The sequence below is a fragment of the Tiliqua scincoides genome, chromosome 11, assembly GCF_035046505.1.
Source record: "Tiliqua scincoides isolate rTilSci1 chromosome 11, rTilSci1.hap2, whole genome shotgun sequence".
Classification (NCBI taxonomy): Eukaryota; Metazoa; Chordata; class Lepidosauria; order Squamata; family Scincidae; genus Tiliqua; species Tiliqua scincoides.
Window position 1 is genome coordinate 5,608,890 of NC_089831.1, and position 27,173 is coordinate 5,636,062.

Consider the following 27,173-nt stretch of genomic DNA (forward strand, 5'->3'; position numbering starts at 1 on the left):
CTCTCCTGTGGACTGACCAAGTATTGATCCTTTTGATCACAGATGAAGTGGCGACAGAGGAGGCTGCAGTCTGCCGGTTCAAGAAAAGGGGCCCAGCAACCAAGTGCATGGCCGGCCACCCGCAGTCCTTCCCAGGTAACACCTCAGAGGAATTCACACACCTTACAGAGCAGGAAGCCAAAGGGCTGCCTTTCAATAGAACTCACCATGTTTTTTCCTTTCCATATCTTAACACCCCCCCCCCCTTATATAGGGGCTATACAATGCAAAACAAAATTTTTGGCAGACATCTCAAGACATCCTCCCGCAGTCAGATTCTTCCAGTCTGAAAGGGACATTTAACTCTTGAAATGCGGTTCTAAGGATATCCAGAGAGTGAGAAGTCGCATCAGAAACAAGAAAACACACCAGAATAGTTCTAGATACACCATACTACAAGAGAGCCTCACACTCCATCACAAACCACTACGTCCTCCATGCTCTCCAAAAGGAGATCAGGGAGGGGTGGGCCTCCCTTCGGAGAGCATCTCACTGTGATGCTGCCATGACCCAAAAGTTCCTGCTTGCCGGCCCACCATATTCGGAAAGGGGCAGGAGAACCTGGAGCTGGAGCTTGGAAGCCATGGGAGGAAAGCTGGTGCAAAAGTGCCATAGATAGGCCAGGCCCTTAGAGATCTATACCATTTTGACCACGAGCCTCCTGTGGAAGCGCAGTCACGGCTTTTGTAACACACACTGCATCTCCCACTCTGGCTGAAGCTCTGGGGGATTCTGGGGGACACCAAAGCCAGATCTCCTCTCAGTGTCTTCCATTTCCTCTTAGGTTCAAGAAGACGTGCCAGGAGAGAGGAGTGCCGAAGACCTGGTGGCACTCCTTTGTCAGAGGCCTAGAGTGCCCCTGATAAATTTAACGGGCTGCAGAGAGAAGAAAGAGGTAAGGTTGTTGGTGCCCCGAGAGGTAGGTGTGAGACAGTGGGCAAGATGTGGCCAACACCTCCGGGCTCAGAAATTGGCGTGGTGTCAGAGAGAATTCCTGCTCATCTCCCATATAGCAAAGTGGGGAGGGGCGAGTGGGGGGGAGATTTCCCAGCCAAGGTCCGAGCTGGCTGAGCCATTTGGGGCAGTGACAGCAGCACATTGCATGTTGCCGGTGCTGCCCCAATGGCAAGAGGGGTGGGCTGCTTACACAGCATGTGGCAGCGCTGGCCGTACTTCCTGCACTTGGAGGGGGGTTGCTTTGAAGGACATCAGGCTCACCCCCCTGCTTTCAAAAGTGATGTCTTTGCACCAGGAAAGGCCGACCAAAGAGTTGGCATCCCAGTGAGTGCCTGGGAGGGTAACTGCTGCACGCTGGACGAAGATGGCCTCACAGGTGTCTTTTCTTTCTCCTCTTGAACCCAGGCCCGTGAGAAAAGACTCCTCAGCCAACAGGAAGACAGGGGGAAGGTGGAGGCGACGGAAGTGAGGACGATTCCACCTGTCCTGCAATGGAGACTGCGAGGACAGCAGAAGGTAAGACATGGATGCTCCAGGAGGTGGGCCTGACTGTGGTGGGGAAAGGACAGCAGCAGCCCCACAAGACGAGTGCACTTGGAGAAAGAACCACCATCTCTTCCTGGCTTTTTGCCACGGATCTTCCCAGCCTCGAGAGCCGTTCTCACTCTTTCCCACCTTCCCCCAGCTCCTTCCTCTCTTCCGCTGCTTCCAGGGTCACTTCCCCCCGGAATCCCTTCTCCTTTCTCTACATCCTCCTCTCCCCCTTCATGCTTGCACCATTACACCAGAGGTATCACAAGCGTGTATTGCACCTCGTGCAGCGCTTCTTGCGGAGCTCAGGGTTCTGGAAGCTTAAAGGTGACCTGCAACATCATCACCCTGCAGCCCCAACTCATCCTTCTTTTTCTGTTTGTGAATTCAGGCATCAGAAAAGGAAACACCTGCAGGAGTGGGAGGCTCTCTGCCCCTGCCCACAAAACACCATCCCTGCCTGCCTCCCATTCCTCAAGCAGTCAGAACTTCCCGGCAAGGCACCTGTGCCTTTCCCTCACTGCCTGATCTGAGGAGGTCAAGGAAGCGAACGCTGGATGAGGCCAAGGTAAGGAACCGCTTGCTCTTCTCAATCTTTAGCACTGCCGCAATGACCTCTGAGACATTTTGCTTCACTTAGTCTAGAATACAATGAGTGGCCCCCAAACAGGCACCTTAGAAAGCATCTCTATTCATTAGTCATGGCAAACTTAGGAGGAGTGGGTGGTCAGAGGGATGGTCAGGTCTTCTTCAGGGACCCACACTCTTGGCAAAGATGTCAGTGCTGAGCAAGCCACAAGATGGCTCTCCAGAGGCTCACCAGCTGATAGAGGTTATGAAGAGAAGGAGAATGGGATGTGGAGGTGGGAGGATAGAAAAAAGGAGGACTGGGAGGAGGCCAGGAAGGGAGAGAGAGCAGGCTGGAAGTGGCAGGGAGATCAAGCTGTACCCCCAGGGTGGCAACGTGGCATTCCATGTGCCTTTCCCTGATTTTCCTCTGTCACTTTCTTCCTTGTACATAGTCAGAGGCCAGCTGTGCGACTAAGTACAGTTTAGCGGCCAGCACCAATAGGCATTCTAGAAAAGCCTCCTTGCCCCCAAACCCCCACTGGGGTGCAGGAGAGACAGCACTTCACCTTGAGCAGGGACAGAAGAGCAAATATGCCTCTCCCTCACCCCCTGCTGCCCAAACTCATTCCTTATCTTTCTATGTTTGGATTCAGGCATCAGAGAAGAACATGCTGGCAGGACGGAGGCAGTCAATGAAGCGACCCCTGGGTGAGGCCGAGGTAAGGAATTGCCTGCTCTTTTCAATCTGAGGCATGGTTACATTGGGATCGTAGACTTCACACTGCACTTTTCCAAGAATATGAAGGGGCCCTAATGAAGGGACCCAAAACAGACACGTTCCAAAGGATCTCTACCCATTAGTCCTGGCACACTAGGGAGAAATGGGTGCTTTAGAGGGATGGCAGCCACTTGACATCAGCATCAGGACTCCTCCACCCATTTCTTTGTCCCTTTAATATCAATCCCTGTAAAGCTCTTCCCCATCACATCACACCCCAGTTACTGGGGTGGCGCCTCCTGGCCATGGGATCCCACAGTAAGTTGGATCAAGCAAGTAGAGACAAGCTGTTGAGTTCCTCCACAGTGAACCAAACTCCTTTTCCCTCTTCCCAAAGGTTGTACCATCACCCAAGAAGAAGAAGCCCGACAACACAAGAGCACCGGATGACATCGAGGACCTGTGTCAGAAGCTGAGGAAGCTGACACTGAGGGTTCTGCCCGCAGGTTTCTGAAACTTGGGTTCCCTCGGTCCCTGGGGGGAGTTGTATGGGGGTCTCTCAAGACACTTGGGTATGCCCCTCCCAGTCAAGACCCTTGGGTATGCCCCTCCCACTCCAATGTGACTCCTCCCCCATGGAAGGAGGGGGGGCCCTGCCTATTCCGGAGCTCGTCCCCTAGTCCGGCCCTACCTATTCAGGAGCTCAGTCAGTTGTTGGCCGTGCTCTGAACCACAGCCCTTTTTTAAGTCAAAGAGAAGTTTTATAGAGATCCTTCTGTTCTTCGGAAGTAGGACTATTGAGGCATGGAGGAAGCCACAGCCATTCCAATGTAGGGCCCTGTAGCTGGGCGGACTGAGCAGCAGTTTGTGTGTCTTGGTCCCCCCCCCCCCAAGATTGCGGGTAGCCGAGGGAAGAGGGTGGAGTGGAGAGAGGCCAGGAGCCGAGGGGCTGAGAGGATTTGTGGTTGTTGGCGGAGGAGCACGCCTCCACGTAGTCCGGCGCCACAAGTGCATGCCGGCAGCCAGGCTCCAAGCAGCTTGGCGTCCAGAGCGTGGTGAGCTCTGACCACTCCCTGCACTAGGGTGGTGGAGGGGTTTGGAGGGGTGCTTGTGCTCCTGTCTCCCTGACTGACCTGCCGACCGTCTTGGAGCAGCAGGGAGGGTGCTTGGCGAACCTTCATTTTCCCACCATTGGGATGCAGTGCTGGAGCCTGAGGCCGCAGGAAGGGCACCCTAGGAGGAGGTCGAGGGGTGTTCCACTGCTGGAGAACAAGCAGGGGAGGGCATCTCTAGGGAACCTCCTGCAGAGCTGGCAGAAGCACCAGATTTGGGAACTGGTCAAGGAAGCATTTGAGGATGAGGATCAAACCAAGGAGTTGGGACAACTCGGAAAGAGGCACCCGAAAAGGGGGGCAAGACTTGAAATCCCTGTTGAGGAGGCTTCCTCTTACACGGAGGGAGGAAACTGCAGGCTTTCAGGCCTCTGCCCTTCAGAGACTTGAAAGACTTGCTGCCCTTCTTGGGTGCCTCTCTGTGAGTTGTCTCTAACTTCTCCAGTGCTTCCTTGAGCAGTTCACAAATCTGGTCCTTCTGCAAGCTCTGCTGGAGGTTCTCTTTTGTTGAAGAGCCCTTCCCCGCTTGTTCCGTAGCAGTTGAACGCCCCCCGTCTTCCTCCCTGGATGCCCATCCTGTTCCCTCAGGCTCCAGCACTGCATCCAAAATACTGGGAAGATGAACGTTCGCCAAGCACCCTCCCTGCTGTGCCAAGATGGTCGGCTGCTCAGTCAGGGAGACAGGAGCACGATAGCCCCCACCGCCACCCTAGCACAGGGCCCAGTCAGAGCTCACCACGCTCTGGACCCAAGGCCCTCGGAGGCTCGCTGGCAGCACAGACCTGCGGGGGTGGCCTACTGAAAGGCATGCTCCTCTGCCAGCAGCTGCAAATCCTCTCCACTCCTCAGCTCCCAGCCTCTCTCCACACTGCCCTCTTCTCTCAGCACCACCCACAATCTCAGAGAGGCCCCGAGACACAAAAACCGCCACTCAGTCCGGAGCCTCAGTCCAGAGGGTAACACCTGGTAATCTGGGGCAGGTGCTGCTGGAGGAAGGCTGAGAGGACAGGGAAGGTTGAAGGGACAGGCAAGGAGGGCGAGGAAGGAATGGAAAAGATCTCCTACAAAACTTTTCTTGGACTTTCAAAAGGACTGTTGATCAGAGCAGCCACCAACTGACTGAGCCCTTGAAATGGCAGGGCCGGACTGGGGGCTGGGATGCCCAGCAGTTGCCACTTGGCCAGCCAACCCCATCCACCCGCCCGCCTGACATCCAGTCTGAGACTAGCTGGACACTTGTTAGGGCCGGGTAGGAATTTTTGGCTGCTAACCTGATTGGTACCAAAGGTTGGCAGTTTTTTCGCCTACCCCAGACTGTTGTGAGCGGAGGGTTGTTGTTTTAGGTTAAGTTGGTCACTTTACAGGTTGGCAGGGAGCGTGCGGGTCTGGTTGGAAGGAGCCGTTTCCCCCAGCCAGGACCCGCACGCCTGTGGGAGTGTTTCTCCCCAAGTTTAGTTGTTTGATTCAATGAAGTGACCTTTTCTTCCAAAGCCTCTGCCTTGTGTGCTTCTTGAGGGCCGTGTGGGAAAGACAGTGGAGGTTTTGTGGGCAACAGGAAAACGTGGAAGCAGGCAAACCCATGGAGAATATATATCTGGACTTTCAGAACACATCCCGTCCCTCACCAAAGGCTGCTGAGCAAACTCCATAGGGCAGGTCCTCTTATGGATGAAGAACTGGTTGAGGACCAGGAAGCAGAGAGTGGGTGTCAATCGGCTGTTTTCACAATGGAGAGAGGTGAAAAGCAGGGATCTGTCCTGGGACCGGTGCTTTGGAACCTGTTCAGAAAGGACCTGGAGACAGGGATAAGCGGTAAGGTGGCCAAGGCTGTGGGTGACACTGAATGTATCTGGGTGGTGAAGACCAGAAGGGACTGTGAAGAGCTCCAGAAGGGTCTCTCCAGACTGGGAGAATGGGCAGCAAAATGGCAGGTGCATTTCCATGTCATTAAGAAGAAAGTCATGCCCATTGGGAGAAAACATCATAACTTCCCCTATAGACTAACGAAGCGATTCTTAAACCTTTAGCACTGGGACCCACTTTTCAGAGTGACAATGTGCCCAGGACCCACTGGAAGTGATGTCATTAGCCTGGAAGTGGTGTTATGCCCAGAAGTGACATCATCAGGCAGGAAGCGCTTCTGCCTGAACCAACACCTTGCACTCCTCTTCGCCTGACCTTCCACAGGAGCCAGTGACACGTTTGCTTACTCATAAGGAAGCGTGAATGTGTAGCTTGGTTTCGCTTTTCATAGGGCTCAATGTATTCATCAGCATGGAGGGAGGGACTTCCTTCTCAGGTGTTTTTGGGTGGCTGTGTTTATCGGATTGGGACCATTCTGGTGACAGTGGATTCCTCTCTGCATGTCCTCTGCAATGAACCCAGGCACGCTGATCTACTCACAAGTAAATGAGCAGTATCGCTCAGTTTCACTTTCCGTAGGGCTTGATGCATTTTGCTTGTCTGCTCTCGGCTTGTCAGTTGCAGCTTCGTGACCCACCCACAATCAGGTTGCAAGCCATGCCCCACAGTTTGAGAAACACTGGGCTAGTGGGTTTGAGCTGTCTGTGAAGGATCAGGAAAGGGTTCTTGGGGTGCTGCTAGGCAGCTCAATAACAGTGTCGACCCAGCATTCGGCGGCAGTGGAGAAGGTCAGTTCCATGCTCAGGATAATTAAGAAGGGGATGGAGAATAAAGTGGTCAGTTATTATTGTTATTCTAATGCTAATGTAACAAATGGATGGTAAGGCCACATCTGTGGTACTGTGTCCCGTTCTGGTTGACACATCTCAAAAAAGATCATAGTGGAACTAGAAAAGGTGTCAAAGAGAATGACCAAAATGATTACTGGGCTGGGGCACCACCTTTATGAGGAAAGGCTACAGCGTTTGGGGCTCTTTAGAAAAATGGCCCCCCAGTGGGGACATGATTGAGACATACAAAATGACGCAAATGATGGAGAGAGATAGAGAGGAATCCATTCCCCAAAAGAGGGATGTTCTTTTCCCTCTCTCACAATACCAGAACCAGGGATAATCCACATGAGCCTCAGAAACATATGTACTGTAGGTGAGAGCTCACCTTCCTACATTGACTCAATGAAAATGATTTGTCCTTGTTCCAACAAGGAGAATGCAAGGCCAGATAGCACCAGTGGATTACTAGGTAGCAGAGAGAAAGTGTGAAGCAAGAGCCACAGCAATTGCCAAGGACTGAGGAACAGGTGGTTCCCATTATCACCTTACCATCACACAGCACATCATTAGAGTCTGTAGAATTCACTTCCACAAGAGCAAGGAGTTGGCGATGGCCATCAGCCTGAAAGACTGAAGGGCATTGGACGAATTCGTGGAGGAGAAGTCTATCACAATGGTTACGTGCTGTCTCCAACTTCAGAAGTAGCATTCCCCTCTGTTTGCAAGAGCGCAACAGTGGGAAAGGAAGATGACCTACATGTGGCAGGCAAATGAGGGGAAATCAGGTACTGACTAGATAGATCTTGTGGTCTGATATGCTAGCTTTCTAGGTGCATGGAATACTGCCCTCCTCACCAGCTAAGGGAGAGCTTTGAGACCCACAATCTGCAAAGTCATTTAAGACGTTTGCAAAAACATTTATTTTCCTATTTTAAAACACCTTGTGAATACATCAATTTCCATATATACAAACATACATACATGCACAATGCGTGACCATTCAGCCATATAAATATAGAGAGCCCGCCCCGTGTGTGAAGGCAGTGGCTGCGTGCTCAAGGGCAAGATCAAGAGAGTGTCAAATCACTAGTTGGAAAGGCAAGAAATAATACCAGAATCAGGCATGACCATTACATTATTTCACATTCTGCAATACAGGGATTTCCTGCTGGAGATGAGGTGGCAGAAGACTCTAGGAAGAAAAATCTCAGAGCCTTCCTCCTTGCTGACTTGCAGCTTCCTGAAGTAGTGGGTGCCCATGGTCCCAGCTACCAATGAGAATGCAGCCTCAGGAAAGCAGCAAAATGAAGGGAAACCTGCCCTAGTTATAGTACAGCAGGGATGCCTGTAGAATAACATGGGGAGGGCATGTCTGAGGCACACCTAAAACCAGCTCACTCTAGTGGACCAGTCTCAGGTGGGAACTGCCCCAAACAGAGTGCAGGGGATAACAAAAAAGAACACACCACGGTTGGTGAGGATTAGCCATACAGTTTAGTGCTGATGCAGGCAAAATGGGAGCCAGTTTCACTTCACACTTAGATTATTGTATGATAGACCTATGTAATTTGCTTGCGGGTACAGATATTACCATCACCTACCAAGTAGCAAAGCTTGCTATAGCAGCAAAGAAAATCTGTGCAAAACTCCAGAAATCTTAAGGAAGAAAACTGTTATTACTGCTTATATTTGTTGTTGTTTTTATGCTGATGTATTCTGATGTATTGTGACAACCTACGGTTTTAAGCAATAAACTGGATTGATTGATTGGAGGGAAGCTCAATGAGACTTTGCACACAGCACTCTCAGATATGCTCAGTTCCCAAACACACCCCTTGCAGAAGGAAGAGGACTGCGCCACCATGGCTAGAACAGGCACAGCACAACGGCGCCATCTCCCAGGTACACATAGAACAGCAGATGTGCTCCTTTGCATCCCCCACAACCCCTTCTTCAGTAACAAACCCCTCCCTTTATTGCTAGCTGGGGGGGCACTTCCCCCAGAGTTATCACTCCTGTTCCATTTCACTGCACCCAGAGTAGTTCAGATGAATTCATTTTCTAAGCCCTTCAGGGCAGGGAACCAGCTTGTCATCCATCTGGGATGGGACCTCGACATCCACTGATTTGGTATCCACTGATTTGACTCACCACTGCTACCAGGGTCCACCTATAAATGCCTTGTAACAAGGAGAAAAAGCACCAAAATCCCATTTCTTGCCTTCGTGCTGTGAAATAATTATCATTTCATTCCACTAGATTCCATTATTCACCCCATCTAGTGACTGAATGCCGTTTCTCAAACTGTGGGTCGGGACCCACTAGGTGGGTCATGAGCCAATTTCAGTGTGTATTTTATTTTTAATATTTTAGACTTGATGCTACCATATGATGCAACTGCAATTGGGGAAACATCACAGATCTGTACTTTTCATAGGCTAATATGTGTTTAACATTGATAGTCAGTGGGGCTTGCTCCTGGATAAGTGGCGGAGATGGCAGAGAAATTAAATGAGTTCTTTGCATCTGTCTTCACGGCAGAAGACCTCGGGCAGATATTGCTGCCCGAACGGCCCCTCCTGACCAAGGTATTAAGTCAGGTAGAGGTTTAAAGAAGATGTTTCAGACCTCATTGATAAATTAAAGATCAATAAGTCAATGCCTGATGGCATCCACCCAAGAGTTATTAAGGAATTGAAGAAGGAAGTTGCTGATCTCTTGACTAAGATATGCAACTTGTCCCTCAAAACGGCCACGGTGCCAGAAGATTGGAGGATAGCGAATGTCACACCGATCTTTAAAAAGGGAAAGAGGGGGGACCTGGGAAACTATAGGCCGGTCAGCCTAACATCTATACCAGGTAAGATGGTGGAATGCCTCATCAAAGATAGAAACTCAAAACACATAGACGAACAGGCCTTGCTGAGGGAGAATCAGCATGGCTTCTGTAAGGGTAAGCCTTGCCTCACGAACCTTACAGAATTCTTTGAAAAGGACAACAGGCATGTGGATGCGGGAGAACCTGTAGACATTATATAGCTGGACTTTCAGAAGGCGTTCAACATGGTCCCTCACCAAAGGCAACTGAAAAAACTCCACAGTCAGGGAATTAGAGGACAGGTCCTCTCGTGGATTGAGAACTGGTTGAAGACCAGGAAACAGAGAGTGGGTGTCAATGGGCAATTTTCACAATGGAGAGAGGTGAAAAGCAGTGTGCCCCAAGGATCTGTCCTGGCACCAGTGCTTTTCAACCTCTTCATAAACGACCTGGAGACAGGGTTGAGCAGTGAGGTGGCAAAGTTTGCAGACGACACCAAACTTTTCCGAGTGGTGAAGACCATAAGTGATTGTGAGGAGCTCCAGAAGGATCTCTCCAGACTGGCAGAATGGGCAGCAAAATGGCAGATGCATTTCAATGAAAGTAAGTGTAAGATCATGCACATTGGGGCAAGAAATCAAAACTTCACATATAGGCTGATGGGTTCTGAGCTGTCTGTGACAGATCAGGAGAGAGATCTTGGAGGGGGGGGGTGGATAGGTCGATGAAAGTGTCGACCCAGTGTGCGGCGGCAGTGAAGAAGGCCAATTCTATGCTTGGGATCATTAGAAAAGGTATTGAGAACAAAACAGCTAATATAATGCCTTTGTACAAATGGATGGTAAGGCCACACCTGGAGTATTGTGTCCAGTTCTGGTCGCCACATCTCAAAAAAGACAGAGTGGAAATGGAAAAGGTGCAAAAGAGGGCAACTAAGATGATTACTGTACTGGGGCACCTTCCTTATGAGGAAAGGCTACGGCGTTTGGCCCTCTTCAGCCTAGAAAAGAGACTCCTGAGGGGGGACATGGTTGAGACATACAAAATTATGCAGGGGATGGACAGAGTGGATAGAGAGATGCTCTTTACACTCTCACATAACACCAGAACCAGGGGACATCCACTCAAATTGAGTGTTGGGAGAGTTAGAACAGACAAAAGAAAATATTTCTTTACTCAGCGTGTGGTTGGTCTGTGGAACTCCTTGCCACAGGATGTGGTGATGGCATCTGACCTGGATGCATTTAAAAGGGGATTGGACAAGTTTCTGGAGGAAAAATCCATTATGGGTTACAAGCCATGATGGGTATGTGCAACCTCCTGATTTTAGAAATGGGCTATGTCAGAATGCCAGATGCAAGGGAGGGCACCAGGATGCAGGTCTCTTGTTATCTGGTGTGCTCCTTGGGGCATTTGGTGGGCCGCTGTGAGATACAGGAAGCTGGACTAGATGGGCCTATGGCCTGATCCAGTGGGGCTGTTCTTATGTTCTTAACTACAATTCCCAGGAGGCCTTGCAGGTCTCTTGTTATCTGGTGTGCTCCCTGGGGCATTTGGTGGGCCGCTGTGAGATACAGGAAGCTGGACTAGATGGGCCTATGGTCTGCTCCAGTGGGGCTGTTCTTATGTTCTTAAGTGTGGAGAGGATGGCAGCCTTTGGGGTGTTTGGGGAGCTTTTTTTCCAACACAGGGTTAGGAGGCTGCTTCTTATTTGAAATAAATGTTTATACTTTTACTTACTGTAAACTTGTAATTAATTGAATTGAATTTGATTTTATCTTAGTTTATCTTAGTTTTATCTTAGTTATCTGCTATAACTCTTCCTAATTAACGGTGCAAGTGTATCCTGAATTCTCCTTATCTGTCTCTCTTTTTCAGTTGCAGTTCTTTCTAGTTCCAATTCATTCTGTCACCTTGAGTCTACAAAAATATACAGAGTTCTTACCTGCAAGGAATACATTTCTTAGACCAGTGTTGGTGAACCTATGGCACGCGTGCCAGAGAGGGCACTCCGAGCCGTCTCTGTGGGCATGCGCGCTGAGCCAGGCAGCCTGGAGAGGGGCGCAGAAGCTGCTGTCGCTCTAAGGAAAACGGAGGCTCTCCAAGACTCCCTGTGTGGGGAGGGTGGGCTACTTCGCCCCCTGAGCTCACTGCCCTCCTCTCCCTTCGCTCCGTTGCCCCAAGTTTGTTTCCCTTTTCAGTTTTGCCCGCTCTGCAGGCTTAAGGTCCCTGCTTTTCCCTTCCCCAACTCTCCAGCAGGCTCAGCCAATCAGCATCCAGCAGGCTCCTGGCTTTTTCTGTTGGAATGGCTCAGGGCCCTTCACTGGCTGACCACCAGCCAATCCTGAGCCGCCCTCCTCCTCAGCCATTGTGAGCCTTTGCAGCCCGCCTTTCCCTGAGCAGCTCCCCACTCAGCGCCAGGAGAGGCTTTTCCTCCACAGCTGAGGAGACATCCTGTGTGCCTACTCAGTAGTAAGCCCCATTACAGCGGATGAAGCTTACTCCCAGGAAAGGGTGCCCGGGAAGGCAGCCTTGGAGCCAGTGGGAGCCCGCGCAGGTCTGTTCGAGAGTAAGCCCTGATGTAGTAAGCCCTCTCAGCACCAGGAGAGGCTTTTCCTCCACAGCACAGGCGCAGCTGGGGGTGAGCAGCGCAGCCAGAGACGAGTCCTGCATGTCTACTCAGAAGTAAGCCCCATTACAGTGGATGAGGCTTACTCCCAGGAAAGGGTGGCTGGCCTTGCAGCCTTGGAGCCTGCTCCTGTGCATGTCTACTCAGAAGTAAACCCCATTACAGTGGATGAGGCTTACTCCCAGGAAAGAGTGGTTGGGGTTGCAACTTTGGAGCCCACTTCTGTGGGTGGGGTTTTAAAAAAATATATATTTTATTGTTTGAGAAAATGAGCAGTGGCAAGATCTTGCAGCCACCCCCTCCCTGCCAGTATTTCTTTACCCAGCATGTAATTAGTCTGTGGAACTCTTTGCCACAGGAAGCAGTGATGACCACTTGCCTAAATGCCTTTAAGAAGGGATTGGACAAATTTCTAGAGGAAAAGTTCATTATGGGTTACAAGTAATAGTAGGTAAAAGATGTTAATGTATGAGTTGTTTTTTTAAACTAAAACCTCAGTATTCAGGTTAAATTATCGTGTTGGCACTTTGTGATAAAAAAGTGGGTTTTGGGTTGCGGTTTGGGCACTCGGTCTCTAAAAGGTTTGCCATCACTGTCTTAGACTCTCTTAATTAGCTTCAACCAGACATCTGCCTCTTACAGGGATACAGCTTCCATATTCCATATCTGCAAGACATATTACTTCTGCCAAGGTTGCATCTGACAAGCTTATGGCTTTAAGTAAAACTCAATAATTTTCCTTTTCTGTGTATTTCTATACTATTATTTAACTTTCAATTGTATTGGCAACCTTCAGTCTCGAAAGACTATGGTATCGCGCTCTGAAAGGTGGTTCTGGCACAGCGTCTAGTGTGGCTGAAAAGGCCAATCCGGGAGTGACAATCCCTTCCACACCGGGAGCAAGTGCAGTCTGCCCCTGGTCTGTCTCCCTGGCTATGGGCCTTCCTTCTTTGCCTCTTAGCCTCAGACTGTTGGCAAAGTGTCTCTGCAAACTGGGAAAGGCCATGCTGCACAGCCTGCCTCCAAGCGGGCCGCTCAGAGGCCAGGGTTTCCCACTTGTTGAGGTCCATCCCTAAGGCCTTCAGATCCCTCTTGCAGATGTCCTTGTATCGCAGCTGTGGTCTACCTGTAGGGCGCTTTCCTTTAACTTTCAATAACATCAGGCTTTACTCTAATAGCTAATTTATATGTTGATTACACTTAAAGCATTGAACAGTATTTGCAAACAAGCAAGCATTATCTATGAAACTTTGTTCTAAAACAGCCTTTCCCTGTGTTTACCAAACTGCATTTGGTTCAAAAGGAAAGCCTGTTTGAATTATATTTTAAAATGTAAAATGCTTCTTTTCCCTTTTCAAAGGCTTGAGATGACTTGGGGTGCTTCTCAGCAACTCTGTGTTTCAAGCAAAAGGGAGTATATTTTTGATTCAAAAGGGAACTAATCTGTTCAGTTTAGTTTCATTTATCATTTTACCAATTAAACTCGACAGCTGGAAATTCCAGCTTCTTAGTGCTTTGAAGCTTGAATCATTATCTGGTGTCATTGCTAGTATGACAAATGATTTACAGCGTGCTTGCAATTGCTATTTCAGGCCTCTTCAGACTGAGAGACAGCAACATGGATTTTTTGTGAGTCTTTGTGAAATGCTAAGCATATTTGTTTGTGAAGTGAATAAGATTTTGTTTCAAACTAATTTAACTATAAAGATCCATAACATAAACATTTCAACATTTTGTCCATTAAACTGCTAAACACTTGCTCTGTTTAAATGACTTGTTTCTGCTTGGGCCCATGGCCTTCACCAGACTGCATCACAGTGACCGTGTGAGCATGTGGGGCAACGTTCTGTATGGTGTCTTGATTGTTTTTTATTAGGCTAATAAAGTTTTTAAAAAAATAATAATACATTTTGGTGCTTCTGGAGAAGACCTGGGCTGCATTTGCACTACAGCTTTAATCCACGGTCAGTGCACTTCTCTCCCTCCAATGCATTCTGGGTGGGGGGGCTGTCGTTTGTTGAGGAATCTGGGACAGTGGCAGACCACCCAGCTCCGTGCCTTGGGGCAAAGACCAATTATGGCGCCCCCTGCAGGATGCTGCTGCCCCCCAAGCGTAAATCAGCTTTCATTTCCATCCACCCAGCCAGAATTGTGCAAATTCCAAACCAGTCTTTGTGGGTACAAAAACTTGGGAGCCTCCGGACTGACTTGAAGTCAATCGGACCCACACCCGCTCCCGGCAGCCCAGCCAGAGACAATCTCACTGCAGATCTCCTCACCCAACGGCCTCTGTTCAGGGCTTATTTTTTACACGAAGCGCTCTCTGCTCAGGCCCCAGGTGACATCCTGCTAATTACCTGGACAGGTCAGCCTTCCCCACATTAGACCATGGCTGCAATCCTAACCACGCTTTCCTGAGAGTAAACCACATTGAACAAAATCGGTCTTACTTCTGAGCAGACCTGGTTAGGATTGTGCCCCATCTCTCTGACTCCCCCTTCCTGCTTCTCGGGTAAGATGAATTCTGAAATGTTACATGTTCAAGGGGGGATATGTCCTTGCAGAGGTGGATCTGGAAGGGAGCAAGTGGGGCAAATTCCCCAGGTGTGAGGCCAGGCTAGCTGGAGAGGGGTGCTGATGCAATGCACACGCACACACACACCCCCGCGTGGATCCCTGTTTAAAACAAAAAAAATTGTTTGTGTTGGCGAAGCGCTCATCTTTGCAGCTTTTTTTTACAAGCCACAGCATGTTTGGGGCTTAGGGAGGCCAATTTGCTTTTCCCCGCCCCCTGAGCCACGGAGCTTCCATCCTGCAGCCTCGCTGGCCCTCCTCAGCCTTCTTTGCAGCTTTCTTCCAAGCCACAATGAGGGTTGCCTTTCCTGCTCCTCCTTCACCTGGATGGTCCAGTGTTTGCTTTTTTGTCAGTGCTCAGGTGCTCCTCTGTTCATCAGCCAATGACATGTATTCAGATGTGCTTTCCCCTGCCCCCTGAGCCCCCTGACCTCCTGTCCTACTGTTCCCATCCTGCTGGCATCCTTTTTTACTTCCTGGCACCAGAGCATTGCTGGAGTTCAACAGAAAGCATCGCCCATCCGTAAGCAGGAGGAAAGAAACCTGTATTTCCTTTCTTGGGAAGCGGGTAGAGGCAAGATGGAGCAGTGCTTTCCATGCTGGTGTCTCTGGACACTCAGTGCTTTTCCATGCTGGAGTCATCTAGCAGGACTCTTCCTCTGTCTTATGTCTACTGCTGGACTAGATGGGCCTTGGCCTGATCCTGCTGGACTCGTCCCTCTGCTCTTCAGTGAACCATCCACACAGATTCGTGTTGCTCTCAGTCTAGGTGCTTTCCAATGCTGGTGCCTGTGGACCAATCCAGCAGGGCTTTACCAATGCTCGGATGTGAACTGTTCATGCCTATTATTGGGTGGTCTCAGTGCTTTCCAAGCTGGTGTCTCTGCACCGATCCAGCAGGGTTCTTCCTATGTCTACTGCTGCAAATCTAGCCTTTTGTGCTGTTGTGCTGCTTTTCAGGGCTGTGCTGTGTCCCTTTGGCAGCTCTGTGTGGGAAACCTCTGCAGCTGCAAAACACAGGACCATGTTGAGGTTTTCCCCAATGTTAACATGAACAGCACATGCATGCTGGAGAATAATGCAACTACTCAGAAGAATCCTCATTATGTACGCATCCTGCAGACATCTATTCGTGATACTCAACAGAAGGGACCATCAAGTTCCATATTCTTCATTTTATTCATTGAAAATCAACATCATACATACTGTGTTTTTTTAAAAATAAAATCACATCGTTTGATGTGATGGAGATGTATGCGTGGGCTTCTCTGTCAGCAGCTCACCACAGGCTGGCTCCTCCAGGTAAGGCACAGGGTGAAGGTCCCTGTGTATCAGAGGGCATGACCAACACATCACATCAATACCAGTTTCTCAGGCAACACCCATGCTCCACTGGAACTTTCGATGTCAGCGAGAGTAGCCTCCTGGCGAGTCTTGAGGACTGAGAGAGTGCCAGGGGCCAGTCTGCACCTGGGAAGGGCGGGATGCTACGTTTGATCAAGAGGGCAAAGAAGGCTAAACATCTGTTTCCTCTGCCAGTGTTCCAGACCCCAAAAACCGAAAGCCAGGTGGGTCATCAGAGTGCAGCTGGTCTGGTGGGGGAACCTAGGGTTCTTTTCTCCACCTCGGTGGGCACCACCACTGAGTCTGCTATGCTATAGGGTAAGGGGGCATCATTTTGCATACCACCTCAGGCACTGGGCGGTCTTCAGCAAGCCCCCTGCATGCTCTGCTATTCACCATCCATTTGCCTGTCCTCACAGAGGCACAAAATCATTACTTTGGGATGCATGGCCTCAAGTTAGGTGTGGGGGAACAGTGTGCATGACCACGTGCGCTATGGGCGATTGCACAACTGTGAGCTATGGAACAGCGAGTGTGGAACAGGATAGTCATCATGTGGGGTGTCCTCTACTTGCAGATTCTCTTCTCCAGTATCCAAGAGCTCTCAAAGGGGCAGGATGCAAACCCTTTCCCGGACAGGAGAAGACGACAGTGCCGCTGGGGGAGGCAGTGTTCTCCTCACAGCTAAAGGAAAGTTCTGGTTTCCCAAGAACCAGTGACCGAGGCCCCTGGCTGAATATCCAGCTTTCAGGGTACGGGAGAGGGTGGCAAAGAGGTAGTCTGTGCCAGACACTGCCCTCAAGCAAGAATGCTGGGTCTCGTTGTCCCAGAAGTCCTCTCTCCTGTTCCATACCCACACACACTTCAGTACATTTATTGGCATATTAAAAGTTTACAGAGAATAAATAGCATAAGAAAATAGAAGTTTTGGGAATGTTAACTTCAAACTTTGGCCTTAGAGACTACCACTAAAAATTCCGCCACCAGATTGGTAATAGGAGGGGAATAATCACTGAGAAGAATTGGGAAAGGATCAACAAGGGAAACAGGAAGAGAAGAAGGAAAAGAATCAAGTAAGTGGGACCTGAGGTCGTGATGAGCAGTGCACCGAAGAAGGGTATGATCCTGAAGGGAAACATCTGGAAATGAAGGGATCTCGGAATTTCTCTTGCCAGCCAGGGGGAGTAAGGAGGAATTTGTGACTCTGCCTCTGGAAAGGGGTGGTCAAATTCATAATCAATACAGCAAAAATGGCTCAACTCCTGTTTGCTCCTGTAGACTTCCTGGGAGCAGAGCAAATGAGGCCCCCTGTGCAAAAGACTGTGCATAGAATGGGAAATGAACACTTTCCCATACACAGAGGTGCTCACGTCCCTGATCCGCAATCTTTTCCTCATATCTAAAGGAGAGACCTGGTTTCCCAAGAGCCAGGGTTCAGGGAGCCTTCAGGGTTCAGGGGAGGCTGACTGAGGGATGCTCAGTGCCAGGGAAGGACCTCAAGCAATACTTCTGTGTACCTTTGACCAGGGTCTGCCCAAGGGCTGTGTTGGAGGGCATGCAGGTCCCCCAGGCAGATGACTTGGATCTCCTATTCCAAAAGGATAGGAGGTCCAAGTTCACAGCAAGGAGGGCGGAGACCCGATGGCTGGCACTCAAGGGCAGGAGGCAAGCACCAAAGATATGGAAGAAAAAACATCCCCCCCCCACACACACACACATTCACTCACTTGCTTAGAATGCACTGAGAGTCTTGGATCAAAACTTGTTACTCGACCAAGTACTCTGTGTCAGAGCAAGAAAAGATAACTGCCTCTATGCCTTTATTTCTACTGGTAGGAACACGGTAGCCTCCATGTAATTGGTTTCAATGACTCTTGTATGACTGGACACCATTTTGTCATTTTTCAAAAGAACCGCACTAGAAGCATGCTTGAGGCATGCTAGAAGTGTCACTTCCCCCTATCCCTGACCTATCTCTCTAGCCTCTCCATAGGACGGGAAATTTCCCATACACGGAGGTGCCCCCATCCCTGATCCGCAATCTTCTCCTCACATCTAAAGAAAAGACCTGGTTTCCCAAGAGCCAGGCCTCAGGGAGCCTTCAGGGTTCAGAGGAAGCTGTCTGAGGGCTACTCAGTGCCAGGGAAGGACCTCAAGCTATATTGGCGGGGCCCTCCGAGTGGGTCTGGCCAAGGGATCTGTTGGGGGGCACTGCCTCTGTCTCTTCCCTGACCAGTTTCTCTTCTATCACCTGCAGATCCCCCAGGCTGATTAGTTGGACCTCCTACTTCAAAAGGGTAGGAGGTCCAAGTTCACAGCGAAGAGAGCGGAGGCCCAGTAGCTCTCATTTCGAAAAAGGAGGCAAGCACCAAAGGTGAGTAAGAAGAAACGCCCCCCCCCCCACACACAGACACACACAGAGCCTTCAGGGTACAGGAGAGGCAGGCTGTGGGGTGCCCAGTGGCAGGGAAAGACCTCAAGTCTCCCTGCATCTTCAGCTGGTAATAGACTCGATCGTCTCATGGATCTTGACATCCATGGATGCTGTTTCCTGCTGTTTAGAGGTGGAGCCAAGAAGTTGGTCATTTGGGCCTTCGAAGGATCATCCACCTCCACACCTCTGTCTCAGCAGGCTGGCTTTGTTGATCATTACGGTCCACACTGATCACATAATTGATGGGATCTGGGTGTTGTGGGAGCCCCACTGGTTTCCTGGGGATCTCAGAGAATCACATGCAAACGCAGCCAGAGATCTGGTCAAACTCCTTCTCAAGACTGTCTTGGAGCCTGTTGTGTTTGATGTTGAGCCAGAGGGCCTGAATGATGCTGGCACGAGTCTGTGTGTGAACGCCCAGCAAGCGAGCCAGACAGGTTCCGGTTTGTACTGTGCAGGCTGGTGCTCCAGCCTGAGCAGCAGGGTGCATTTCACCTTGACACTGCCTGGGCACTTGGCCTGGAAGCCATCAGTCTCTTGGGTTGTGGGCATCTGGTTCCACTCTACCAGATGGTTTTTTGGGCTGTACAACCCTTTGTCCAGTTCCATTGCTAGGCTCTTGGGAGAGTTTGCCCTCCACACAAAGTTCCCATGAGGCTCTGTGTTCCCCACCTTCAGATTGCTCCTCGCCAGGTGTAAAGGTGTTGCAAAGTCTATACACAATTTCTGCTTTTGCGTTACAGGTTCTTTGGCTGCCTCCTGGATCTCCATCTTCTTGCGGACGAGGTTCAGATCCGGCTTCCGTCCAAAACCAGCAAATACATGAGGGCCTGAGATGCTGCGACTAGCTCACAAATTCTCTGTTGTGGGACCTTGTTTGCCATCTTTTCAGTCCTCGTCACGGGGTCAGCGAGGGAGGCCGCTGGGTCTGTGGAGCAAGCAGAGTCGGATTCAGAGACCAGGAACCCCCTTCGTTCCCCCCGCCACTCACTCTTTTGCAAAGGCAAGCCTTCCAGAGACAGGAGAGACGGCTTCCCCTCTGCCCGGGTCTTCTCCTTCTCCAGGACAGGTGGAAAGACTTCTCCGTCTTCAAGAGAAAACAAAGTTATTTCCAGGACATGGATTTCACCTAGTTGTTAAAATCATCTCTCTTGATTTAGTCTGTTGTTTCATTCAATATTACTGACAACTTCAGACTTGCTCTCCAGCAACTCTGGGGAAAACTTCTCGTCCACCCAGGCCTGCAAGTCCAAAGCAGGCAACAGACATCAAGGTGACCCAGACTCTGTGGCTCCCTCCCTGCCTTTCTCATCCTCTGATCACCCTCCCTAACACACAATGAGAACCCTACGAGGGTTCCATGAGGGCCTGAGGCTCTGCGACCAGCTCACAGATTCTCTGTGGTAGGACCTTGTCTGCCATCTTTTCAGTCCTCGTCACTGGGTCGGCGACGGAGGCGGCTGGGTCTGTGGAGCAAGCAGGCGCTTCCGGGAGGGGTCCATCCTAGATGGTGGCATTCCAGGTCTCAGTGGAGAAGCTGTTCCATATGGAGGACCCGAGGGGGGCCCACTTGCAACCCTGCCACAGGCATCCGGACACCAGACCGCATCCCAGGGTGTTGGAACTGAGCTCCAATCCCCACAGGTCAGTACAGGGTGGCCCCGGCCAGGCTGGGTCCTCGCAGGAACTCACCTCCTCCCAGCCCCAGTCGGAGCAGCCTGTGAAGAAACAGAGACAGAGCTCCTGTTAGAAGGACTTTGTACAGGGGGTGAGGGAACAAGACCCCTTCAAGATTCAGCTGTTTTCGCTCAGCAACCCATAAGTCCCTGCACTTCTCCCGGCACCCAGGGCAGGGCAGGGCCGGAACCAGGAGACAGGCGCACTCAACTTGACACCCCCCCAGAGCCCACCATCCGGGATGGAGCCCCTCAGAGAGGTGACACCCCCTCCATGCCCTCAGACTTTCCATGATCCTTCCTCTCTTCTTCAGCTCCACTTTCCCTTCATCCACCCACAGCCTCCTTAAGCAGCTGCCCTATGGCACCACCACAGAACCAGAGGCAGGCTCCCTGGATCCCTCCCGATATTCCGCCTCAGTGCACTCTCTCTCTCTCTCTCTCTCTCTCTCTCTCTCTCTCTCTCTCTCTCTCTGTGTGTGCGTGCGTGTGTGTGTGGGGGGGCCTTTTTCTTTCTCACCTGGGGTGCTCGCCTCCTGTTCTCCAGTGCCAGCCACTTGGCCTCCGCCCTCCTCACAGAGAACCTGGACCTCCTATTCTTTTCAAATAGGAGGCCCAAATCCTCTGCCTGGGGGACCTGCGTGAGATAGTAGAGAAACTGGTCAGGAGAGAGACAGAGGCAGTGCCCTCCAACAGAGAAGTGCCCCCCCCCCCACAGAGGCCTTGGCCAGACCTGGCAGTAGTGCTTGAATACTCACTGGAGGTGCCCAGCCGAGGTGGAGTTTCCACTTCCAGGTCCCTCCACCCCACCGGCCGCAGAGTTGTTTACACAGCAGGCTGCATCTGCTCTCCGGCTCGGAAGTCTGCAAGGGGAAACAGAAGCCATTTTTGCCATCTTTACTGAGTGTCATATTTACCCTCCCCCTTCAGAAGAAGAGCCCTGCTGCATCAGGCCCAGGGCCCATCTAGTCCAGCTTTCTGAGTCTCCCAGAGTCCCACCAGAGTCTCCAGGAGCACGCAAGACCACAAGAGACCTGCATCTTGGTGCCACTCCCCTGCATGTGGTATTCTGTTGACCCTCACACCCCCCACAAAGACACCACAGTGACTAACTTTAAAAACATGAATCTTACAGAACATCCCTCCCCCCGCATTCTGGGACAGGCAAAAGAACTGAAAGAAATGAAATTATCCACGGATAATTCAGAGGACGGAAAAAATTCCTACTCGGCCCTCATGATGAGCGACCGGCCAATCTCAGCCTGTACATGCCCATCATGTCTTGTAACCTGTGATGGAGTTTTGCTCCACAAATCTGTCCAATCCCCTTTTCAAGGTATCTAGGCCAGATGGCATCACCACATCCTGTGGCAAGGAGTTCCACAGACTAATTACACGCTGGTTAAAGAAATATTTTCTTTTGTCGGTCCTAACTCTCCGAACACTCAATTTTACAAAGAGAAAAAACCAACCAGGACTATAACTATAACAGTTTTTTCTCTTTGTAAATTTCTCTTTCAATTCATGTCACTTATGTGACATATTTTATGGTATTATTGTCTTGTAATTTATTATTTATTGATGTATTTATGCCATTAAAGGTTTACTACTACTACTACACTCAATTTTCAGGGATGTCCCCTGGTTCTGGTGTTCTGTGAGAGGGAAAAGTGCATCTCTGTCCACTCTATCCATCCCCTGCATAATTTGGAATGTCTCAATCATGTCCCCCCCGCCCCGGGCACCTCTTTTCTAGTCTGAAGAGCCTCAAACTCCACAGCCTTTGCTCATATGGGAGGTGCCCCTAACCAGAGACTTGTTAGGATTGTGCCCTTCATTTCTCTGCAAGTCCTCTTTTATCTGTCCCTTTCCTCTCTCGCCATCTAGGGGGCCAACGGCCTCTCTGGTAGATTTTCTTCTAAGATGCTTGAAGAGGTTTTGTTCCTCCCCTTCATGTTGCTGGCCGGGTGTTCCTCAGAGTCTTTCTTGGCCTCCTGTTTCAGCTTCCTACATTTGTTTTGTCCCGGTTTCTGTTCCTGTTGATTCTCCTCCTCTGGGCAAGACTTCCCCTGATAGAAGGAAGCTTCCTTGCCTTTTACAGACTCTCATTAGCCGTGCCGGCACCCTCTTGGACTCAGTCGAGCCCTTCTTTCTATGCGGTACACACGTCTGCTGGGCCTCTACCACCGCTATTCTCAACAGCCTCCCTGCACTCTGGAGGGACTGGACTCTTTGGACCTTCCCTTTCCACTTCTTTCCAACAGCCTCCGCATCTGGGGCAAGCCCTCCCTTTGGGATTTGGTGTCCGATTTGCTTGGCTCTCTTCCCCCGACATGCCTGGCAAAACGGATTGCAGCACTGTCACTGTTCCCCAACGGCTCAGTAACCATTACAGCTCTAACCAGGTCCTGAGTACCGCACAATATGAAATCCACAGTCAACTCTTGGCTCTCTGGCGGGCTTCCTGACTAGCTGCTCCAAGGCACAGCCAGTAAGTGTGTCAAGCTACCGGGTCACTCTTTTGTGACCAGAGCAGGCATTGACTCAGTCGGTATGAGGATAATTGAAGTCCCCCATGATGACACCCCTGTCCCTCCTCGACACCTCCCTGATCTGTTTCCTCTTTCTGAGGTCCCCTTCAGATTTTTGGTTTAGAGGATGATCGCACACCCTATGACATCGTTCTTCAGGCCTGGTAGTTTAACCCACAGTAGTTCTGTGGTGGAGGCAGTCCCGCCTTCCATTGCAACCCTGCTAGATTCTACCCCTTCTTGGACATACATGGCCACCCCATCTCCATCACGCTCCTCCCTGTCCCTCCCATAGGGTTGATAACCTGGGATGGCTGTATGTCACTGGTTCTCCGCATTCCACCAGGTTTCCGTTCTGCCCACTGTATCAATGTTCTCCCCAGCCACCAAACATTCCCGCTCTCCCATCTCTGCTCAGAGACTTCAGGCATTCACATCAAAGCACCTGTATATGGAGTCCCTGAAATATTTGTGCCATGATCCCCACAGCCTCTCATTTTGCTGGCCTGGTTGTCAACGACCATCATGCTTCCATCCTAATTCGCACTCTGTCATTTGCTTGTTGTTCTCTATCTGCCATAACCCCTAGGGATGAGGAGTCCGGAACCAGCCGCCCCTCGGCGCTTGTTGGCTTTCCCCCAGAGTTCAGCAGAAAAGCTGCTCTGCCACCTTTTTCATGTTACGTGCCAGCGGTCCAGCTTCATTTTGGTCCAAGTGAAGACCTTCCCTCTCCTACAGGCCCAACTTGTCCCAAAATGCTCCCCAGTGCCCAGCAAATCTGAACACTCCTACCAACACCACTGTCTCAGCCATGCATTAACACCCCTGAGCTCTGCCTGCCTAACTGGCCCTGCACGTGGAACAGGTCGCACTTGCAAGAATGCTACCTTTGGGGTCCTGGCTTGGAGCCGACACTGGGCTCGCTCCAGCGCTCCGCCAGCGCTGAGGACTTGCAAATGTGCTTTACAGCACATTTCCTACTGTGCGTGGTGGAATGGGCACTCAGTCACTTACCTGGGCACTTGGTCCCAATGAGGCACTTGGTCCCAGGAGGCACCCAATGCTCGTCTTTACAGCACCTCCACAGAACCCAAAGGAAGGCTCTCTGGCTCCCTACCGATTCTCTACTGAAATTCCGTTTCAGTGCACTCTCTCCTTCCGTATGTGTGTGCAGGAGTGTTTTTCTTCCTCACCTGGGGTGTTTCCCTCCTCCGCTCGAGCAGCAGCCACCGCGCCTTGACGCTCCGGAGTCTGCACTCCGACCTCCGTTCCTTTACAAAAAGGAGGCCCAGCTCATCACCCTGGGGGACCTGCAGGGGATAGAAGAGAATCTGGTCAGGGAACAGACAGAGGCAGCGCCCTCCAGCAGGGAATTGCCGCCCAAAAGACTCCTTAGCCAGACCTGGTCAAAGAGACCCAGCAGTATTGCTTGAGGTCCTCCCCGGGCTCTGAGCACCCCTTGGGCAGCCTCCCCCGAACCCTGAGCCCTGGCTCTTGGGAAACCAGGTCTGTCCTATAGATGTGGGGAGAAGATGGCTCCCCAGGTGTGTGGGCACTTCAGTGTGTAGGAAGGTGTTCACTACCCATCCTATGGAGATGCTGGAGAGGAGAATCTCCCTTTAGCTCCCCAGCATTTCCAGAACATCAGGTATAAGCATACTTACTGGTGGTGCCCAGCCGAGGTGGAGTTTTGCTCTCCACGTTCGGCCACCCGACCGGCCGCACAGTCTTTGTCCCGGGTGGCCCCTTTGCTGCCTGGAAGACTGCAAGAGGAAAGAGAAGCTGAGCCGTTTTTGCCAAATCTCTGAGTGTAATTTTACACACTCCTTCCCAGAGGCAGACCCACCTCCCTGGCTGTGTCCAAGTCCAGCAGTCCCTCCGTTATCAGGCACTCCGGGACCCAACCACAACCACACAGAGCAGTGGTGCTCAAACATTTGAACACTGGGACCCACTTTTTAAAATGACACTCGTTGGAAACCACCTAGCTTGATGCAACTTTCAAAAAGGGTGATCTAGAATGAAAATATTTTTATTTATTTATTTACAAATCCTATTGATTTATCTACGTATAAAAGCCTTGATCCATATCTCGTGATGAGGCAGCCCTAATGAACAGCCTCAAGGCTCGAGGGGCTTCCTTCTGTGACCCAGCCTTCTCCTGCCCTGACGACCTGTCCTGCACAGACTTGGAACAAAAAACACACCAGAAAAAAAGACGCTCCAACATTGATCTTCCTACATTTCCAACAAACTTGAAACTGAGCAGCAGCCCAGCTCTTTGCAGGGCAGTTAGCAGCTATCTGGTTACTGAATAGCCTCAGGGCTTGAGGCAATGAAGAAACTTTCAGTCGCCCGTGTGTTCACTGGAGGCTCTGAGGAAGATCATGACCCTCCAAGTGGGTCCTGACCCACAGTATAAGAAACACTGAATAGAGTACTTGGTCTGGTAACACACTTCCTTCTAAAACACTCAGTGCACTCTGAGTAAGTGATTGAAGGTGTATCTGTGTTTGTTTGTCTCTTTGTGTCTGTCTGGGGGGGCGTTTCTTCTTACTCACCTTTGGTGCTTGCCTCCTTGCTTCAAAGGAGAGCAACCGGGCCTCCGCTCTCTCTGCGGCGAACTTGCATCTCCTACTCTTTTGAAGTAGGAGGTCCAAGTCGTCAGCCTGGGGGACCTGCAGGTGATAGAAGAGAAACTGGTCAGGGAACAGACAGAAGTAGCGCCCTCCAACAGAGTAGTGCCCCTCCCCACAGAGCCCTGGGCCAGGCCTGGTCAAAGAGACCCAGCAGAATTGCTTGAGGTTCTCCCCGGGCTCTGAGCACCCCTCGCCCAGCCTCCCCGGAACCCTGAAGGATCCCCGAGCCCTGGCTCTTGGGAAACCAGGTCTCTCCTTTAGATGTGGGGAGAAGATGGCTCCCCAGGGGCGTGGGCACTTCTGTGTGCAGGAAAGTGTTCACTACCCATCCTAGGGAGATGCTGGAGAGGAGAATCTCCCTTTCATGTCCAGTATTTCCAGAACATCCAGTATAAGCATACTTACTGGTGGTGCCCAGCCGAGGTGGAGTTTAGTTCTCCACGTTCGGCCACCCGACCGGCCGCACAGTCTTGGTCCCGGGTGGCCCCTTTGCTGCCTGGAAGACTGCAAGAGGAAAGAGAAGCTGAGCCGTTTTTGCCAAATTTCTGAGTGTAATTTTTACACACTCCTTCCCAGAGGCAGACCCACCTCCCTGGCTGTGTCCAAGTCCAGCAGTCCCTCCGTTATCAGGCGCTCCAGCACCCTGGCCCTCAGGACACAGCACTAGGTAGGGAGTCACTGTCAAACCTTCCCAGCTCCTGCTCTGGGAACTATACCTATGGGTGGTGACAAAGGCTGCAATCCTGACCTCACTGTCCTGGAAGTAAGTCCCATTGAACACTAGAGGACTTACTTCTGAGCAGACCTGCTTAGGATTGTGCCCAAAGAGAGGCGGGCCAAGGCCAACCGCTCCCCACCCTTTCCCCTGGGGGCACCTCTGCTGCTCCTGGACTTGAAAGGGAAGAGGGAAACGGAGTGAAGGAGAAGAGGACAGATGCCGAGGGCAGGGCTCGGCAACCTTTTCAGAACGAGGGCCACACTGTGTATTTCACTCATTTTATTGAACCACAAGAAGTCTGCTTTCGATGGGACAAAGAGGAGCACTGCAAGGCACACAGTCTCAGCCCGAGCGTTGCAGAAGCCTGGATTGTGATGAAACGTTTACGTGAGGAAAAGGACACTCTTTCCTCACTGCAATCGTTTTACAGCATGGTTGAAAAAATCAACCTGCGGAAACCTGATTTGTTTCCTTGGCAGGGGTGAGACGAACCGTGAAAATTTACGATTGGCTGGTCTTAGAGCTTATGGCCCAGCTGACTGGAAACGGGTCACCAGCCTGACACCGCTCTGGCCATATGGAAAGGAAGGCGGCAGACAGAACTGCACACGTCAACTTTCCGACCACGTGGTTGGGAAATAGTATTTTAAGTTGCTGCAGAGCGGATAAAATCCTGTGGCAGGCCAGATCTGGCCCCCGGGCCATAGTTTGGAGACCCCTGGGTTAGATGGTTCACCATTACCAATGCAGATTGAGGCATTCTGTTCCGTACCATCCATATGGAAAGGAAAACTCACTGAGTAAAAGCCACTGAGATGTTTTGAACTCATACTGGGACCTAGTAGGACTGGGGTGATGATGGTTTGACAGACTGGTGAAGGGGGTGTCATTGGGGACATTGTAGGTACTGTGTTGGGGAGGGGTCTGTGAATCATAAAGAGGGGAAGGACCCCAGTCCAGGACCTGTGCTACTCCCAGCCGAGCTGTGTACATTGCAAACTGTAGTCAAGGTTTTTCTTTGAGACCTTGCTATTGCCTGGGTTCCTAGTTTATTTTTAGGGGCAAAGGAGTAGTGGAGGAATCGGAAAAATATTCTTCTGCTCTGTGACTCTGCTTCAGCTTGTGTTGGGCGCTGTCCTGAGACAGGAGGACGATGTTCACTGCCCTGATCCTTAAAGAGTGGTAAA

At 50.9% G+C, this 27,173-nt stretch overlaps 1 pseudogene; it reads right to left on the minus strand.

The window, feature by feature from the left end:
• Nucleotides 1-18,482: 18,482 nt before the first annotated feature.
• LOC136662431 (SWI/SNF-related matrix-associated actin-dependent regulator of chromatin subfamily D member 2-like) lies at nucleotides 18,483-20,013 on the minus strand (annotated as a pseudogene).
• Between the last annotated feature and the right edge of the window lie 7,160 nt (nucleotides 20,014-27,173).